Source organism: Passer domesticus, chromosome 2 (assembly GCF_036417665.1).
Source record: "Passer domesticus isolate bPasDom1 chromosome 2, bPasDom1.hap1, whole genome shotgun sequence".
Classification (NCBI taxonomy): Eukaryota; Metazoa; Chordata; class Aves; order Passeriformes; family Passeridae; genus Passer; species Passer domesticus.
In genome coordinates, this window is record NC_087475.1 from 102530261 (window position 1) to 102549980 (window position 19720).

A 19720-nucleotide genomic window follows, 5' to 3' on the forward strand; every position below is an offset into this window, starting at 1 on the left:
TCTGTACTGCAAATTAGGAAGAATAAGCAGCAATTGCATGGAACAAATACCAGTGAGGGTGAAATTAGTAACAGTCACAGTTTTTGCTGATGTTGTCCCTGCCTGAACTATTTTACTTTGACATACCTTTAGACAGTAGGATTTCACAAGTTAAAAGGATGATATACCTCTTTAGCAGAACCAAGTGATGTACCGTAACATTTGACTCATGATTCCAGCATTTCTGTACAGAAAAGTCCCTAAACTCACAAACTTCTGTCTAGATGATTAATCTGAATACTCTGCAGTTCCCCAAAGCAGTCCATTATTTCCCACAAAGCCTTTAAAACTTCCTACTAAATTCAGGATTTTGAAGTGATGTCTGGCTAACAGATGTGCTTGTTCTGACACTTTTAGATCTCTTCCCTGAAAATAAGAGTCCTTTCAACAATTCAAATTCAAGTCAATGGCAAAATTCCTATTGATTTAAAAAGATATGCTCAACTCTTGAAATAAGGGACTGAGCCTGTCAATCACTTTGTGTGTAACATCAGAATAAATACAGAAATTCTGGTCTCCATGTGTATCCATCAAATTGTTTTCATTATCTGCAGTTTAAAAATATGGCAGAAGGGGAAAAAAAATAGTTTTGAAATGGTTTGCAGGAGAAATGAAGGCTGAAGTTAGATGCAGCCCAAGAAGCTATCATGAACAGCAGAAGGGCTGCAAGAACGTTTCCCTTGAGAATGGCGTTTGAACACTCTGGTTTAGTGGAAGGTGTCCTTGTCCATGGCAGGTGTCAGGAACTAGGTGATCTTCATTCAAGGACCTTTTCAACCCACACAATTCTTTGTTTCTATGATGAGATGTGACATTTATGGCAGCCTCATCAGCAGGTTTCCATTCGTCTGAAATGGTCTAACTCAATTTGCAAGATATCACACACCTTATTTCTCTGCTTGAACCCCCCTTGGATCTGCATTTCTGCTCACACGGATGTACAGTGCTGAAAGCTTCCAGGCTTTAGGGTCTATATCCACAGTCTGAAAGACTCGGGAAAACTGGATCATCTCCATGCAACCACAAATAGTATAAAAGCAGATAGAGATGGGAAACAGAACTTTTTGTGTCTCTGGTACAAACCTCTACATGGTAAATGCCTCATCAGAGATTAATGATCTGCTGGAGAGAGAATCAGGAGACCAGGTGTACCACTAAAGTCTTAGAGAAACATTTGCTAGCAGAGCTTCAATTCTGGTCAGGGAAACTTAACAGCCTTAAACACCACAACTGACTAAATAAATGTCTTATAATTTTATAAATGACAGCAGGAATGACTGCAATTATGCTTATTAGCAGATAAAAATGTCTCTAAAGGATTGGATTGGGGGGGGCTTATAAAGCAAAACAGGAAACAGGCTCATTGAATACATCTGTGGTGCATGGTTAATCTAAGCCTTGCATACGTTCATTTTCCATGCCAAGCATGATCAGTATAAGACATGATTATAGTCTACCAGTTCTAGGGGTTAGAGCTTGAACAACTATGGAAAACTAGCTTAAATTTATAATCATGTTAAGATATTAGACGTATTTTCTTAAATATCTGCTTAGCAATTTCATATTTCGACTGCTTCAACAATATTCCCAGAATCAAGCCTTTAAAATTAACTACATCATTATTTGCTAAGGATTTTTCTGAAGGCAGGCTAGGAAAAAAGTTGCAAGTACATTACAAGTTCTTCTCTATAACCTGCTCATGCTGCATTCAGTTTAATTGAAATTCCACATAACTGATGATTTTTACAGCCTTCAAGAGTGGTAGGAACAGGAATGAGAAAGTAAGAGATATTAATCAATCATACTTCAACAATTTTGATATTTAGGATAAAATCAGGGACCCAGAAAGAAAATATTTATGATTGATTTCAATATCTCTGGGATTTAAGATTTCTTATTATTTATTTGTTTAAATTGTAGATAATTTAATTACTGAAGTACCTAATTGATAAAATAACAGGGCAAAGGTAAAAACAAAAAATCAGTAATAATAAGTTAACCATCAACAAAAGCAATATTTATTCTTCTAAAAACACTTACATCGACAGCAACTAGCCTTCCTGTCTTCAGAACCAGGCACTATTCCTAATTTCTGTACAGTGAAAACCATAAGACATATCCACAGCCAAAGAAAGATATGAGATACAGGACCTCCAAAAGCAATTTGCAAGCTGGAGATCACAAACTCTCTCAGGGATCCTGCTGTTTTACTGCTCAGCTGGGCTGGGCTGGGCTGGGCTTGCAGCTGGGACCTGGGTGAGCTGCTAATCTTGGCCTCCCTGGTTGTCGTAGAGAATGGGAGCTCGCTGATGGACGGAAATGATTCAGAGGTGCCCAGTGCCAACACAGCCCTGCTGCACATCGCACAGCATCCTCCCATCACACTCCATCCTTCCATCAGACTCCATCCTCCCTTCAGACTCCATCCTCCCATCACACAGCATCCATCCTCCCATCACACTCCATCCTCCCCGCTCAGCCCTGTGGCTGCCTGCAGCTCGGAGCACTCACAGGCCTCAGCACAGCTCAGTGCTAAACCCTTCCCTGCACTAGTAGGGCTGACTTTGTATGGTAGGTGAGGATACCCAGATATCTAACTTATATTGCACCCATCACCACAAATGAAATTTTTTGGATTTTTTTTTAATATTTCAAAACCTGCCAAGATCTTGCTTTTTACTAATTTATTATTATTATAATTATTTTCCCTTAATGTGCAATTCCTGCATGGAACGATCTAGCTGGGTACTATATTTGAGATGCCAAAGCTGCATGAATTCTCTAGAAAGATTCAGCATTCTCTTGCTCAGAATGGCAAGTTTCAACGAGATTTTCCTTGCTTTAATCGGTTTGAGCTAGCTCTTTGGCATTGTCTTATAAATAATAGAAGCTACACGCTGCACTGTTATAACATCACTCATCTAAGGATCTCATAGCTTAATTAAGAGGGACACTGTCAGGTTAAAAATCATATATTTTTTATTAAGTAATTTCCTTATCTATGTTACTAATAACATTTTAGGCTATTAAGCTGGAACAATTTCTTAAAATCTAATTTAACATCTACTACTAGCGTGTATATATTATATATACACATATCTGGTTTACTCTCTGAGATATTAAAACAGATGTGCTAGCTTTACTTTTGCTTTAAGTTGGTTTCATTTACAGATTTTCATGTGTGAACAGTGTTTTTCCTTCAGAGTGGTATAAACACTTCACAAGAACATTTATATGCAAACAAAAAACTGTATTAACATCCAAGAAAATAAAACATATGCTTTTGTTAATATAAGACTTGCAAGGATTCAACAATAAAACTTTATTTTTGGAGAAAACTGCCTAACATTGTACGGTGGTTATTTTCACTTTCTCTAAAGGGAAGGTGACAAGTACTATTTCTGTAGTGCTTAATTATGGGAGAGCACAAATCTGTTTGCTGTGAGGGAATACACCATTAATAAATTCATTCCGCTATATCTGAGCCTCTTCAGATAACCAGAAATGTGCTGTTACTTCACTGAGGCTTAAAGCAAGGCTTGTTTTTTGATGGGAGAAGCTAGCTGTGGGGAAAGTTAGCATAATGAAATTTCTACCTGTCAGGGCTCAGCTCAGCTCTAAGTTGTTGAAGTCTATGTGGCACTGCCATAATAGGGGGACAGTCACTAAAGCACGGTGGGGTCCCTGGGAATCTATATAAATAAAGTGTAACATCAAAACCCACACTGCGTATTTTTCCAGGCTTCACTTTATACAGGGTAAAACTAAGACACATGATCAAAGCCACACAGTGAGTTTATGATAAAACCAAAACAAAAATCCATAGCCTGCACCATTCATTCCTCACTGAACTACTTAGTTTCTTCCTGATGTTTCAATGTATTTCATATGAAGAACAACAAAAAAAGAGCCATTTTTCACTTCTACTCTTATTAGCTAATACAGTAAGAAAGATGGGGATTTGACTTTCAGTAGGTCATTTTGAGTCTCAAGAGATTCCTCCTCTTTCTTCCCTTCCCTAGGTTCAGTGATCAGCAGAGCAGGTGTTCACTTGCAGATCCAGAGCTCGTGACACGAAAGGAGTTTTATATTTCATTTTGCTTTTCAATGGTCCATTGCTCAGACATCAGTCCCAGAAGACATTGTGCCAACTACTAAACTTTTTAAGCAGGTGGGGGTTGAAATGAGAAGCAGGTCACGGAGTCAACAGCACAAGTCAGCTCTGTCTACCATTTAAAAAGAAAACTGCACTAAGACTGGAAAACCCAGAAGTAATAAAAACATACAGCCAAAAAGCCTCTCAAGAGCCAGTGAGGAGCCATGGGGCCATGGGAGTGCTAAAGCCAGCCCTGAAGAATGGTGGTACAACCTGATAGTCACAACTAAACACAATACTGTTGTGCACAAGACTCCCTGAAATGAGAAACACTAAGGTTCTTGAGCTTAAAAGAGACTGCCTCCAAACTCAGCTGCAAATGCTACATGCTCAAGGCTAACACATTTCACATTGCAGAGACAATATGAAACCAGGCCAAGGACCACCTTCTATGACAGGAATAATTAAAGAAACATTTAATAATTTAATAATTAAAGAAACATTTTGCCTGAAAATGTGTTTTATGCAGTAAATGTGTGAGCTTTCAGAGGTACCCTTTTGCTGGCTGGTTGCAGTAGTGGGACTTCAGTGTATGTTTGTTTGCTTATAGCCAAATCTCTGATAATCTCTTTTAAAACTTTCATTATTTCACATTAACAGCATTTTATGTCAGGGTCGGATACAACTGCATGTGAGTCATAGTTTTTAAAAAAGTCAGGAGAGTGTATCCAGGCTGCTACCAAATATGGATCCCAAAGACAAACTTTTCATGTTGCATCTATTCAGGATCCAGGACATAATAGCTTAGAACCCATGGCATGGGTCTGACTGGTGGCATTCCTGTATCATCATTCCTGTATCGCCATCCTGTATCAGCCAACCAGAAAGTTCCTTCATAGGCTTGGTTAAGTCTTTGAGATTATTGCTGTTTCGTTTTCATAATTAGGAATGCGTGAGGCTTGTTTTGAGTGACAGTGCTTTAGCACTGTGAAGTCCAACCATCATTATGTACATCTCAGCCAAGCCAGCCAGGGACAAGAGATAGGATAATGCTTTTCAAAACTGTATTTATGTCTTTATGTTGTTGTCTTAAAAGTATGAGGTCTGATTAATCTGGTATTAATGTGTATAATTGTCTCATTAATCAGCACAGTCCTTTTTCAGCTCTGTGTACGCTTCAGCAGTGAATAAATTGTAACAGTGATGGTATTTTTTCAAGTAAGACAATTTTTAAATTTATATGTCTGAAGGTACCTGCCTTCTTCCCTGGCTATTCGTAAGACCATAATATCGAATTTAAAGGAGTTTGTCTATTACACCAAAGTCAAGCCTAAGAGTCAAGCACAGCTATCACCCTTCATGCCCACTTTGTTTGCATTAAGGCTGTATTAATGACTAGAAATCAAATTTAGTCTTGTATTTCTACGCTTAGGGAGGTTTCTCTTAAAATTTAGAAACAAATCCTTAGTTCATGGATGTAAAAATACTGCTGAAGGCAAAGTAAAAAGAAAAACATTAGGACTTGATACAACTTAAAGTTCATATTAACTGCAATTACCAAGGAAAAATGTCACAGCAAACCAGCTGTAGCTATTTATAAAGGAATTTAGGAGTGACTCTGGGGTCTGATATCCTTTCCTTGTGGACAGGCTGAGCACACAGAGAAGATGTTCACAGTACTCTTAAACTGCTAAAACAATTAGCTAGGGTAACCACAAGCCAATGGCCTCAACCTTTTCCACATAAAGGCTAACAAATTCAAGTTGACCATTAGCCTGAAATAATACTGGTAGGCCACAACATGGTGATATTCATTATGTGTGTCCAGTTCAAAAGTGTTGCAAAACACAGGTAGAAAACTTGGTTTTTCAGAGCCGAGCACTAGCAGCAAAATACTTGGATTTTCAGTGGTGATTACACAAGAAAATGAGTTTTTCTGTTTGAGTAGCTGAAAGCAAATATGATTGTATTCCATGCCTCTCTCTCCTTTGCCCATTTTTGGGTTCAACATGCACTAATTCTCCCCCTCAGATACACACCAGCTCATTTATGTTCTTCCTTCCTCTTGCATTCCTCCAACCTCTGCATCCATAAGCAGCTATCTACTCATGGTTTTACAAAGTGCTTATATTCTCTCTTCCCTCTTTAGCCATGGAATGAAACTGCAGAAGGGCTTTTTCCCCCGCCAGCCACCATTCACTTGGCTGGGGGATGGCTGTCAGGTTGTGTCCAGCCTGGTAAAGCAGTAGCTGCTGCAGAAATGTCCTGCTGGGAATGGGTCCCTCTAGGGTTCATGCAAATGACTAAAATTGAGTCTTTTGGTCTATGCTTTACTATCATCAGACAGTACAACCACTAATTATAACTTTGCCTTGTCCCTCACCTCTCCCTGAACCGTTTCCTCTCTTCCCTGTGAACAGAGTTAGAGACAGCAAAGTACATCCTTTGGGTATGTAAGGAAGGCCTCCTTCATTAAATGCTATGAAGTGCTTTGCTATCCTCAGAAGTGTGGTGTTATTTAAGTGCTAATCACTCTAGTCTCCAGTACGTCCAAAATTATTTCACTTGTTACCAAAAAGCTCCATTGTCACACATTACATTGCTGCTGCACTGAAAAATAATTAACAGCCTACATTTTGGGGTCCATTATTTTAGCTGTCTGCCTGATTAGGGAATTATCCAGCATTCCCAAGTTTTCAACAGAGAAATTAGAAAACATTAAAAAGGTAGGCCAGGGAACAGCTCTATGAAACAACTCATACAAAGAATGAGAAAATAGACCATTCCTTCCAAACATTAAGACAAAACAGTAGCTAAAAGTCAAGGCAACCTGACATAGCAAGCAATCTATATGATAATTTAAGAAGGTAATATTTTAGATAGAGTCCCAAAGATAATCAAACTCAAGTATTCAGTAAACCATTCCTAACCAGAAATCCTGAAAGTTATGAAGAACAGCACATAATGCTCAAAACAGAAAGTGTAACATATGGTGATCCAACTTTTAATTTCAAGGAACATATAAAATAGGATGTATACAAGAGAAACAATCCCTAGTACTTCGACCACTAGAAAATCAGGAATTTGCTGTCTCCTCTCTTGCTTGTTCAGAACCTCTTCAATTCCTTGCCTCTCTAGATGCAACCAACTCAATCATCTTGAAGTCTTTCTAAAACACTGGTATAAGTCAGAGAAACAATAGCCTTGACTGACCCCAGCAAAACCAGGTGTGGTTGAAACTGCATCCAAACAGACCTCAGACTTCAGTGTCCACCGGGGTAAGACCTGCATCACTTCTTTATCCTTCAGAGCTTCCACATTTAGTTACCAAATACTTGGATTGAAAAAAAAAAACAAAACAAAACAAAAAAAACCTGTCAAACCACCCTTCCCCCTAAAAAAAACCCCAAACATCACAACAACAAACCCAAACCATAAAATTCCTAGGTACCAGTGATACAGAAAATTCAATAAATAAATAAACTAACCTCCAAAGCTTTCAACAGATATATAAATAAGCTGCACAAAACCAAATCTTTAGCTGGAGGTAGAGGAGCAAATGTCTTAGAATACAGTACAGGTATCTTAAGAACCTGAATCTCAAGATCAAACTCAGTCTCTGAGGCACAGAAGTCTGGAAAGGGGCATCTTCCAAGGACTCTTTCCTCACATTCCAAACGGGTGGTTTGGGGCTTTTTCCCCCCTTACTGTCTCAAAGCTATAGAAAGTCATCCTTTTCTTTCCAGCTCCCAGCTCCTGACTTCCAACACTGCCAAGCCAGGCCAGCACCCAATGCACTCTGCCTCCAGCCACTGTGGAATTTCTCACCCTGGCACCACATGCCCAGCTGTGCTCATGGAAGTGGAAAATCTGACAGCATTGTCAAAGACACAGCTTGGGATAACTGTTCCTCAGAGTTCCTCTGTCAGTGAATATTCTCATATTCCTCTCACAGGAAAGCCAGTATACCTTTCATATTCCTCTGCTCACAGCTACAGAATTCCTCTTTGCCATCAAAGCGGCAGATAAATATGTTATAATGTGAGAAAAGATTTAAAAATTTTGTGCAGATTAAAGCAAACAACGCCATAACTGTATCTGGTTTAATAAGTTCTTTGTGCAGCATAAACATGGGAAGGAAAGGAAAAAGAAACCAAAATGTATCTATGTTTATGTAACACAGATGGATGTGCTCCATGCCTGTAAAATCCTTATTTTATAAATCCAACACATAGCTTACACTTGTGTTAATGCAAGAAAGAAAAATCACCATTACACTGCAAACACTTTGGGGTAAATTTTAAACAAAACATAGAAAGAAAAGCTGTGCAGTAACGCACAGCCAGGCAGAGATCTGACACTCACACAAGAGATCCCAGTACGAGGAAGCATTTTCACCTCAGATTCACAATTTCCACTTTCAGGTCAATCTAACCTTGGCATCTATCTAACCTCATTGGAAGGCCACTGTTACTGTGACTGAGCTGCCCTCGATGCCCAGTGCCTCCCTCCTGCTGTCCGTGGGAGGCAGAACATGCTGCTGCTTCCCCACATCCTGCAAGAGTGGGGCCAAAGTGTGGGACAGCCCAGGGCTGAGGTGTTTCAGACTGGTATGGTGTTCAGCTTTCCTCTTAAGTACATTTTACATGGGTTTGGGATATTTTACGGACACAGAACTGAAAAAAAAAAAAAGCCAAAAAAGTCCTGCCTCACTGCAGCAGGACAAGCGCTGCACTTTCTACTGTTTCCCACTGATTTTCCTCTGTTTTTCCCTTCCCTGTTCCCTGCCACAACCAGTGATGATGTACCTGATTACTTGCAAGTCATCTTTTTTGGTGTTGGTGGTTGTTTTGTTTGTTTTTTTTTTTTTTTTTTGGTAGGTTGGTTGATTTTTTTGTTGTTGTTGTGGGTTTTTTTTGGCGGGGGGGGGGTCTTTTTTTTTTTTTTTCTTTCCCCCATGCTATCCCAAAGTTTAAACTGTCAAAACCAGAGTCATGACTGGAGGGACATTCTCTCTGCTGCTTTCTTCTGTTCCTTTTGCTACAAGGTTTATTCTGCTTGGAAGCAGAATAAACCTTGTAGCAAAAGGAACAGAAGCAGAATAAACAACATTCCTACTCTACCCATAGAACTCAAATGACAGTTTCTCTGAGAAATTTTCCACCCTCATATCTGTGCATGCTCCTGTAAAGGCAAGCCTTATGCTGATCTCAACACTTTAAGGTGAAAGCTTATGTTAATAGAGAAAATTAAGCTACCACCTCTAACTGGTTCCAGAGCAGGTCTGATCCCCCATCAGACACAGAGGTGACTCAAAACTAAAATAATTTAACCAAAGCCATTCAGGTATTACACTGGTATCTCAAAGTAGCCTTGGTGATCCAGAAAACATAAATAAATAGCTGATGCTCAGAGAGGGAAGCAATGTGGTTGGCAAAATATTAAGTGATATTCTTTCTTTTGATTACAGAAGAACAAAGTTCATTGTCTCTACCTCTCCTAGTAACCCCAACAAGGGTCCCCCTCCATTTGTTTCTACAGAGAAGAAGGTGTACCCTATTCACAAATCAGCGTGTCTCTTCCAAAAATTAGTCATGATGTGAGGTGATTAAGAAATACCTGGATGACTAAATAGAGGTGTGAAGAAACGTGTTTCCTGGGCTGTTGGGGTGCACTCCAGCTAGCTATAGACCCTTGCCCACACAATACTTCATAGACAATGGTAAAAGATTAGAGAAGTGCTCTCCTCCCCGTGGGAAATGTTGTCCTTTTTTCCAAGACACACATCAGGTGGACAAACCCATGGGAGAAAAAAGAGTGTTCCTTGGTGGCAGGGAGCTTTTATACCCTGGGGTATAGAGGGAGAGGTCAATGGGCCAATGGGACACCAGTGAGGAGTGGTGAGGGGAGGGGTAACCCAGGGAGAGACCACCAGGGGGTACCGGGACAGGTGAGGCAAAGGCCATGTGATGGGGAAATGGGGTAACAAACCACATGATATAACATAAGCTATACAGTGCAATACAAAACTATTCTGTGCAAATTCCCAATCACCCACTGCAAGAGAACAACTAAACTGGTGCACCACAACAGAGGTGCACAAAATCCTTAGGCACTCAACAAAATTTAGGCCAAAAATACAAACCATGCATAAATAATAAATGTACTTATTCCACTGAATGCCTTTTCCTATACATTTTGTATGTTATGAATTGAGAGAAATGAAAAAACATGAAGTAGATACAAAATACATGCGCACATAGAAAATTATGTGGCCCTTTCTAGCATGAAAAGGAAATTATTAAAAGTTGGATAAACAACAACGGAGGATATGACAGGGGCAGCTGGAGAACCACACTAGGGGACAGAACTTCTAAGTGAATCCACACAAAAAAATGTCTCCCCTGACAATCTGTTGTTCTTCAAAGAGAATAATGATTCTAGAGATGAGTTTGCATTTGTCTTTGGATGTCACAATAAATGCTAAGAAAGCAGCTGAATGAGAGTTATTATTTCCTCTGAGCAACGAAGGATTTGGGTAGACTGTCAGAACACCAGCACCCGCAATCAGAGGGCAGATACAAAGCAACAGCAAGCTAGGAAGGAGCTCAGAATCTGTCCATCGCCCAGGGAAAGGAAGATGAAAGAGGCCATGGGGCAAGCTGGAGATATAAGAAAGGTAGATCTAAGGACCACAACTGCAAGACCGCTGTGAAACCATGAGGGAAATAGGGACACTGTTTGAGAACAGGAGGCATAATGTTTTCCAAGACCAACAAAAGACAAATGCCGGCATATTGGTGGAGAATGTGCTCCACAGAGGTCTGTGCTACTTTGTTGGAATAACTCACAATTTCGGGGTACTGGGGCTGCATCCAAGTCCTTACCCTATTCACACATGCACTACTCTGAGACCAGCAGAAGGACTTGTAACCCATTGGTGCTCAAGAGTATCACAGCTATATTATGGGCTACCTAATCCTCCCTCTCTAATTGAGAGGGCTGGGCACAACACAAATCCAGCCCTACCTCTCAGTAACAAGATGCTTTTTCAACTGGCCTGATGGAGTACTTGGCCTGATGATGACTTTCAGAGTCAGATGTGAAATTTGCCCTCTGGTTCCCTGTTGGTTTGGACTCATTGCCTATATAGTCTAATACTCAAGACTGCAAGAGATAAAAGAGAATTCCTGTTTGACTATAAGACAGTATGTTACTGACAATAGGTAAGCCATGTCCTTGGCACCTACTGTTGGCAGAACTGGCCCTTTCCACTGCACACTCTTGCCTGCAGCACTCCTATATGGAAGAAGACAACTGTAAATGACACTAAATTATCTTTCAAGACACTTTAGGACAGCTTGAAAAACATCACAAACTGACCTAACAAAGTAGGGGGTAACCTCCCACCTGGTCAGGCTGCTTTGGAGTGTTGGTGTCACAATACTGAGGAACCAGTTTTACTATTTGCTAACTTTCATAGCACATCTGAATATCTTTGGTTAATCAGAACTAAGTCTAAAATGGACTATGGATTGTGTTACAAAAGCATAAAAGTATCTTCTAAATCCACAGCCCAGCCCTACACCCCCATACCATTCTATCAAAACATACATGGGAAAATGTTTATAAGTTACAGTCTTCCAGCTAAGCTTAGTTTCCTGTATATATTTCAAATGCAATGTCTCAAGAACACACACATACAAAAATCTAAAAATGCAGGTGGGGGCTGCACAGTGCTGAGTTAAAATTTTAGATTTGAACCATGTTATCTTCTTATCCGTTGGCTTCAGTCTTTCAGTTTTCTCCACTACAGCTGGGTTATAGGATGAAGTTCAGACTATAAGTGAACAAAGGGGAATGCTGCCTTTTCTGTATGTCAAGGTACTCACAATTAAGGGGAACTCAGAATCACAATTTAGTTTGGTATTTTCAAAGCTGAGATTTCTTAATTTCAAAGACTGAGTTAAGTGAAAATTTCAAAACATCTAGCAAACCATCAAAACCAAGAGAACAGAGCAATCACCAGAAGAAAATAAAGTGCTCAAACTAGGACAAAGAAATAACTGATACAGATATAGGATTTGCATGACAAGGCTTTGGTAGCAAGGGGGTGATAGGGTGGCTTCTTTGAGAATCTGCCAGAAGCTTCCCCTATATCCAAGAGAGCCAGGGCCAGATGGCTCCAAGATGAACTCACCGCTGGTCAAGGCTGAGCCCATCAGTGATTGTCACAGCTCCTCTGGGACCATGAAGAGGGGGATAAAAAACTGAAGAACAGCAGCAGCACAAAGGAGTTAGAATACGTGAGAGAAACAACTCTGCAGGCATCAAAGATCAGCAGAGAATGAGGGGCAGGAGGTTCTCCAGTCATTGGAGCAGCAATTCCCCTGCAGCCCTGCAGGGTGCAGACCATGGTGAGGTAGAATGTGACCCCACAGCCCACAGAGGTCCGTAGTGGAGCAAGAGCCACCTGCAGCCAATAGAAGACACCACAATAGTGCTTGTGGGTTCCTGAAGAAGACTACATCTCCTTGGGAGGCCCACGCTGGAACAGACTCCTGGCATGACCTGTGACCTCAGAGACAGAGAAGTGCACTCTGAAGCAGGTTTGCTGGCAGGACTTGTGACACTGTGGGAGATCCACACTGGAGCAGCCAGTTCCTGAAGGGACTGCACCACGTGGTGCTGGAGCAGATTGTAAAGAACTGTAGCTAGTGGGAAGGACTTAGGTTGGAGAACTTCATGGAGGGCTGTCTCCCATGGGGAGGACCCCATGCTGGAGTAGGGAAAGGGTGTGAGGAGTCCTCCCCCTAAGGAGGAAGGATTGGCAGAGACAACTTGGATGATCTGACCTCAGCCTGCATTCCCCATCCCCCTGTGTCACTGCAGGGAGGGGTTAGAGAAAATCAGGAGTGAATAGAAACTCAAGAAGAAAGGAGGAGTGAGGAGAAGGTTAAGATTTGGTTTTATCTCTCTTTATCCTACTTTGATTTGACTTTAAATAAATTATATTAATTTTCCCCAAGTTGCATTGTTTTGCTCATGATGGTTAATGTTGAGTGATCTCTCCATGTCCTTATCGCGACCCAAGAATAATATTTTCTCTCCTCTGTCCAGGTGAGGAGGGGAGTTATACAGTGGCTTTGGTGGGACCCTACAGACCAGCCAGGGTCAGCACATCGCACATTGAATTGGGCTTTTCCTCATTTCATGCTCACAATCCTGTGGTAAATCATTTCACTTCATTTTTGGTTTAATTAAGGAAAAAATTATTGAAAACTCTCCTGCTCAGAATGAGAACATATTAATCTTTTGTTCTGAGTAATAAGGTGCAAAGAAATGTAGTCCTGGCAGGATACTAATTTTTGATGTTGTCAATTAAAAAACTTTTCCTAGTGTTTTGAGTGGAAAAATCTCTCAGGAAGTGTTTTTTATTGAAGCACCCAGTTCCAAGTCCTGGATTATTAGGTTAAGCTCCATCAGCAGAGAGACCAATATAAATGCTTTTCATACCATCTGCCTTGATGTCTTGACAAAAAAATAAAAAAGAGAAAATACAGAAGTTCAAAATTCTCTGATTTTAACCTGTTTCCCTTTAATACAAAGCTGGAAAATTCAGGTCCTAAAAATATAAAAACATGTGATTACTTTTTTCTTTTTATCTTTCCTCAAAACCTTATAGAACATCCCAAATCATTCAGTGTTTCCAGGACCTAATTTCTTTTTATATTTTGAAATAAGAAAAGCAGTTTTAAGTAAGTATAGATGCTAGCAAATCATTTGCTCCACTCCCTTTTGCTGCTCTGAAGAGAGCTTGTTACAGTGCATGCGTTTTACCTGGTGTTTATTGGGAGGCTCTATGCAATTACCAGGCTTTTGATTTTCCAGCTTAAAAACAAATTAGGGGGGTGTGCAGGGCCTTGCAATATTAGGCAGCAACTCCAACAGCTAATGATGGAGGACACTGCCTCAGTGAAGGTGTTAGTGATCCATCTGGCCAATTAAAAGAGAAACTTAGGCAGAGTCCAATATTATTTCTCAGTTATGGTGGCTGTGACATCAAGACTTGGGAAGGAGCGAGATTTGGTGTGAAACAGTGAAGTGAATCCATACAGAGAAAAATCAGCAAAGAGCTGCTGGAATCCCACAGCCGAGACGAAAGGGAAAATGCTATCTGCCAGAGAGGTACCTTGACTTATCAACACGAAAGAGGGCTGGACTTCAAAAAACCCTAACAAGCTCTGACATGAAACAGATACTGATAAAGTCTGTCTTCCTATAGATTTGCAATCAGAGCCTGTGAGCAGCAGACAAGAGGAGTACGATTGTCTTTTGTCTTCTCTCCCAGAACAAAGATAATGTTCTTGGTGAGCAGAAGACAGCCTGTGCTGTGACTCTTCTGTGCTGGCCAGCCAACTGTCCTCTGCCAAACATGCTTAGATGATAAGTTCTGCTTGTTTTTCCCTCAGCAGGGGCCCTACTCTGAGTTCTTCTCCTCTCCTTAGATACCCATTCTGTAGAAAACAAATCAGCTTTTCAGTTCTTTCTGACTCAGCTGAACACTATCAGCACACTCAACAGCTACGTACGGGTGTGACAGACGGACACAGGGACAGGCAGTCCCACAAGCTCAGATGAGATAACTTGGTAACCAGTACTCCAGAAACCTGAAGTGTTTAAAATCTGAAAGTGGATCCAATTTTTATCTTAAGCCATGCCCAAGGTAAAGAGAGACCAAGGTCTTGTTCTGCTTCTGCCTTCCCATTTGGACATCCATGTGGCCTGAACATGCACTCCTTTCTCTCGTGGGTTATTTTTCATCACTGCAGAAGCAGGCCAGCAGGGTTGCCCATCGCCTAGTTCGGAGATAGATACTGTACAGGACTACACATATTTCATATCACAGACTGTTTTAAAACTTTTTTCTTGTTTTTTCTTGTTTTTTCTTGTCTTGCAGCTGCAAAAGCATCTTACTTGAACTCAGAAGTAAACAAAAACCATTTCTTCCTGTCCTTTCCCACCTGAGAGACAACTGCTGTTCTCACTTTGAGGAGATTAGCACAACCTTTCTTTCTCATACCCAATCTCCCATGTCAGCTTTTATTCCTTTCTCTCATCTTTCAGCCATGACAGGAGAAGGAGTTAAAAATCTCGTGCTGTTTTCTGGCCAGTACCTTCTTAAGTATGTCACCCCTACCCACGCAGACAGGAGTTGCACTGCCCTCTCCCTGGATGGTTCCACATATCTGTTCTCAGAAGTTACAGAGATGGGAATGATTTTCCTCAACATGAAATACAGTATAAAGAGTGTGGGTGGGAAATATGCAGTGTAATGGAACTGAAACCCCATAAGGGAAATCAACGCAGGCAGCTGCTGATACACTATTTACTTGGATAAATCATCCATTTTTCTCCCAGGCCAGATGACTTGAGGTATCACCTACCCAGGATGGCAAGTGCAAATATAAATAATAAATAAAACTAACTGAGGAAGAATTCTCACTGTAATGGGGTTTTGTAGAGAACTAAGTTTCAGTTAAACTTAATCCGTGCTGTCTTCTGTGTCTCCAGCAGCAGAAACATCTGGTCGGTTTTAGATTCCCCTTGGATTCCCAACTTCAAAGGGAGTTATAAAGAATAACAAATACATGTACTGGCACTGAAAAAAAAAATTAGAGCAGCAGGAGAGAATGGTAAAATTGTCCTTATTTGACTGCTAGTGACAGGCGCCACAGGCAGAACTGTGAGAAAAAATCTTAACGGCTCAGGCAAATAAGCTTTTTGTTGTTTTTTTTAATGACTGGCTCTCTGTACTAATGACGCAGAAAAACTATGGGATCTGCCCCATAATGGCAAGAAGCACATGTGCCAACGAATATGCACGCAAGGGTATGCAGAAAATAGATTTCAAATCAGATATGTACTAAATAATAGACAGGAAATTAGGAACTAAATTTTGTTCCCAGCCTTTTCACTGACAGTGCCCTGCATGTACCACTGGCTAAATAATGCAGGTCCAAATTTTGGCCCTTTAAAGTCAGTCAGTTGTTGTAAAGTATGGCCAGAAACAATGACTGTCACATGCACTTTTCAAATCCTGCTTCAAAACCTCCAGGAACAGGGGTAGGTAAGCAAACACAGTAACAGATGTCTGCAGCTCTCTGTCTTTCCTTTACTCTCTGGTGGCTGGAAAGTGAATGCTGTGCTCCTTTCATAAATGCAGCATACCAGCAACTACTTATGACATGTTTCTGCCCTTACATGCAGTGAAAAGAAGCATCTAGCTTCACCCTGAGCTTCTGAATCAATGCACTCATGAAATAATCACACCCCGTTCCTCACTTCATCCATGCAACATCATGATCTCCTTTTTCTATTTATTGTTTACTACTTCAGTCATAGGGTTAATAAAATAAATACAATATGAAGGATGTTTGAGGATGCAGAAACATGTGCGAAGCCTCCTATCTGCTAAACATTAACCCTTGCTGCATGAACATTAACTCTTCTATGAAAGCTGAACTTGTTACTCCCTTTCATCAAAACTATAGACTCCTAAATGCCTGGCATCATGTAATGCAAATTTATAAGATGGATGCCAGAGAGGAAAATTACAGAATAGGCTTTTGCAAACAGTATTAAAACCACAGCCATCCTTCCTTCACCTCTCTTTACAGAGAGTCCATAGAATACAAGCTTTGAAAGCAGTCATCGAATAAATTCCAATGATTCCTGAATCTAAGAGACTGATCAACTTGTGTATATTTGATGGGACAAGAAAAGCTGTATTTGGCAAATAAATTATTTCTTACAAATAACTTATTCAGTCCTGTTGCTGGAGCTGAAACCATGACTTTTTTCCTGACCTTATTTTGCCTTATTATGTCATGAGGTAAGCAGCTTCCCATTGTTTCATCTTTAAAGTTATTTCAGGATTTCTTAAATGCCTCACATAACAGCAAGATGATATCAAGATCTTCGCATAAATACAGCAATCTCATTTTTATATGAACCTTTCAGAAGCTTCAGTGCAAAAATTTGAAGTTCTTGTAAAGTGCACTGACCAAAGGACTTAGACACTTCTGCAACAGGCCCCTTACCTGAGGGACTCTATTCCCAAATTTTTTTTCTCACTGAATACTAAAAACCTGTAAGTGAAGATGCTTTACAAACTGCTCTAGAAATAGGAATTAAAGAATATACTGTGAAATTTGTTATGCCTGAGACAGGAATCAGCAATTTTTGAAGCTGCTGCCATATCTCTGTTAAACAGTTGAGTATGAAAAGGGAATCCAGAACTAACCTAAATGCACACAGTCAGAAAGACAATTATACGGATGTGTACTGCTAATAGCTTTTTTGGAGCCAGTGAGATAAACTAATTTATTTTGCCCAAGTTAACTTTAGGGAAAGTCTCTGACTTCTTGACCTGAGGACTGTTTATTCTTGAAAGGGAGCCTGCCCTCTTAGTGGGGTTTCATTACCTGGGTTGCTAAAATCCTATGAAGAATCCTTTTGGAATTATGCTTACAATTGCCATTTGCCAGCAAAATGGCCCATTTACCTCTACAAGGAAAGACTGAAAAAAAAGATCAGGAGATCTCAGGGTTCCCCAAACTCATGCTCCCAGAGGTGATTCCATCAAGTAACACTTAAAACCAAGTTAACATTGGACATTTTCTAACTTCTGTATTTGCATCCAGGAGAGCTGTACTGCCAGTGCTGATCTGGGGCTGAAGACAGCTTGAACAACAGTCATAGGTTCTGACTGCATCCAGCAGTGTGAATTGAGAATTTCCAACGTGAACTTGATCCCCAGCCTGCTAAAGCCAAGGAGAGAGCTTAGATGAGGCTCAATACACATTTCAAGGGAACTTCATCTGTTTTTTACAAGAAATGTGGGGACATCCACTAACAAACACCTCATGAGTTACATGCCAGGACTTCTCCAAACATCTTTCCAAATGTTTCTTTACATCCTGTTTATGGCCCATTACATTCTCCTGTGACTAGGGCTGGTAGACCGGCCATGGTCTAATAGTTTCTTGAGTACATTTCCTGTGCTCTTACATACCTGCAGGCATCCAGGCACAATGCAGGAACACAGTTAAATTCCTGACCAACCCTCAGCATGCACATATACATTTGCAAAGCATTAACAACATGGTAAGCTAAAAACAACCATCCCAATAATATCAGCCAGCAAGGCAAGACCTACAGATGCTTTCTGTTTGCTTGGGGTATTTTACTGCTTATATTATTATCTTTGTGATGTGCGCTGCTCCACCAGCGTGCAGGAAATATTGAGAGTGTGTCCACAACATAAACTGGTTTATTTCTTTATTTACTGAGCTCTGGGGTGGGGGACCTTTTTTTTTGTACTTTTTAAGGCCTAAATACCTTCATATCCCAGCCTTTCACATCCAAGACTGGTGCAAAATGTATTCTTCAGATTAAATCAGTCTTCTTGAGACTAAATTTAATTTATGTTGATATAATAGTTTATGTGATTAAGCATGTAAAAAATACTAGTGAATACAGGAGACAGATGTTGGACAAAGCATATCTTTCTGTCTGTCTTGCCACAGGCCTGTTTACAGAGAAGTACTGAACCGACAACACTATTGCACTATTGCCCCAATATATATTTACTTAAAGCAGCTTTTCTGTATCACAAAACACCCTTTTTCTGGTTTTAAAAACATAAACAATAGGTTAGGTGGTCAAATGAATGGAAAGAATTTCCAATTGTTATTACTTTGTCACCTTCTGTTTACCTCTAATGGGAGTGAGAACTCCAAAGTTTGCAGAACCACAACTTCCATTGAATGGGTGATCAAATATTCACTGATCTATCTCAAACTTACAGGGTTGCAGTACTGATATTTTCAAGGAATACAAGATCATTGTATCTATCCAAGCTCAAGGCAGACAGACCTGAATAACCAAGGTATCACAAGTAGGTTAAGTAGCTCAGTCCTTTGAAAAATACAGATCATCACACTGTTCAGACAAGGTCAGATGCTTTACATTATACAGCAAGAAAACAATTCTTAACTATGTTCTGTGCTTTTAATCTTCACCCTTGTCTTATTTGTCTAACACACTCCCCTTATATTCATGTTTTTCTTTTGTGGAGTGCTCTCTCTTAAACAGATTTAGTCCAATCCTGAAGAATTTAAACTTAGATGAAGCAGTAACCTATGAAGTAAAATGTCCCCAAGGCATCTACCGCATTGTGGCCCTTGACAAGACTGCTGCCAGAAGAATTTCACTATTTAAGTACACAGCTTCTACATGAGGAAGAAAAAGAGATAATGTGTTATGGGTGTTCTACAGGATAAGAAAATATGCAAAGCAATAACCAGAATGTGTCCTTCTAAGGGAAGGTCCCTTTTAAATCAAATCAAGGAATAAACAAATAAAGTGATTACACTAATATTAACTAATATTAGCTTTACACTCACACTATAATTACCTTCAACTGTTTGCTTCCTTTGCAAGCAGCTGGACTCAGATGGGACCCAAAATTTGATTCAGAACCATCCCACAGAGATGGAAGTCGGGAGAGCTGAAACAGTA

At 40.2% G+C, this 19720-nt stretch overlaps 1 protein-coding gene across 37 annotated transcripts in view; it reads right to left on the reverse strand.

Annotated features, from left to right (window-relative positions):
* Positions 1–19720, reverse strand: part of ZBTB20 (zinc finger and BTB domain containing 20) — a 469842-nt gene that overhangs the window by 230161 nt on the left and 219961 nt on the right. The window contains exons 1-2 of one of the 37 annotated variants that reach the window (XM_064410194.1): positions 12609–12687; positions 12336–12405 (exon numbers count right to left, since the gene is read on the reverse strand). The exons of 33 other annotated variants lie outside the window; for them this stretch is intronic. The gene's annotated coding sequence lies outside the window, so the exon portion shown is untranslated. Of the gene's footprint in view, positions 1–11385; positions 11496–12335; positions 12688–19720 lie in introns of those variants that run through there. 3 more of the 37 variants (XM_064410195.1, XM_064410200.1, XM_064410197.1) reach the window with 3 other exon arrangements.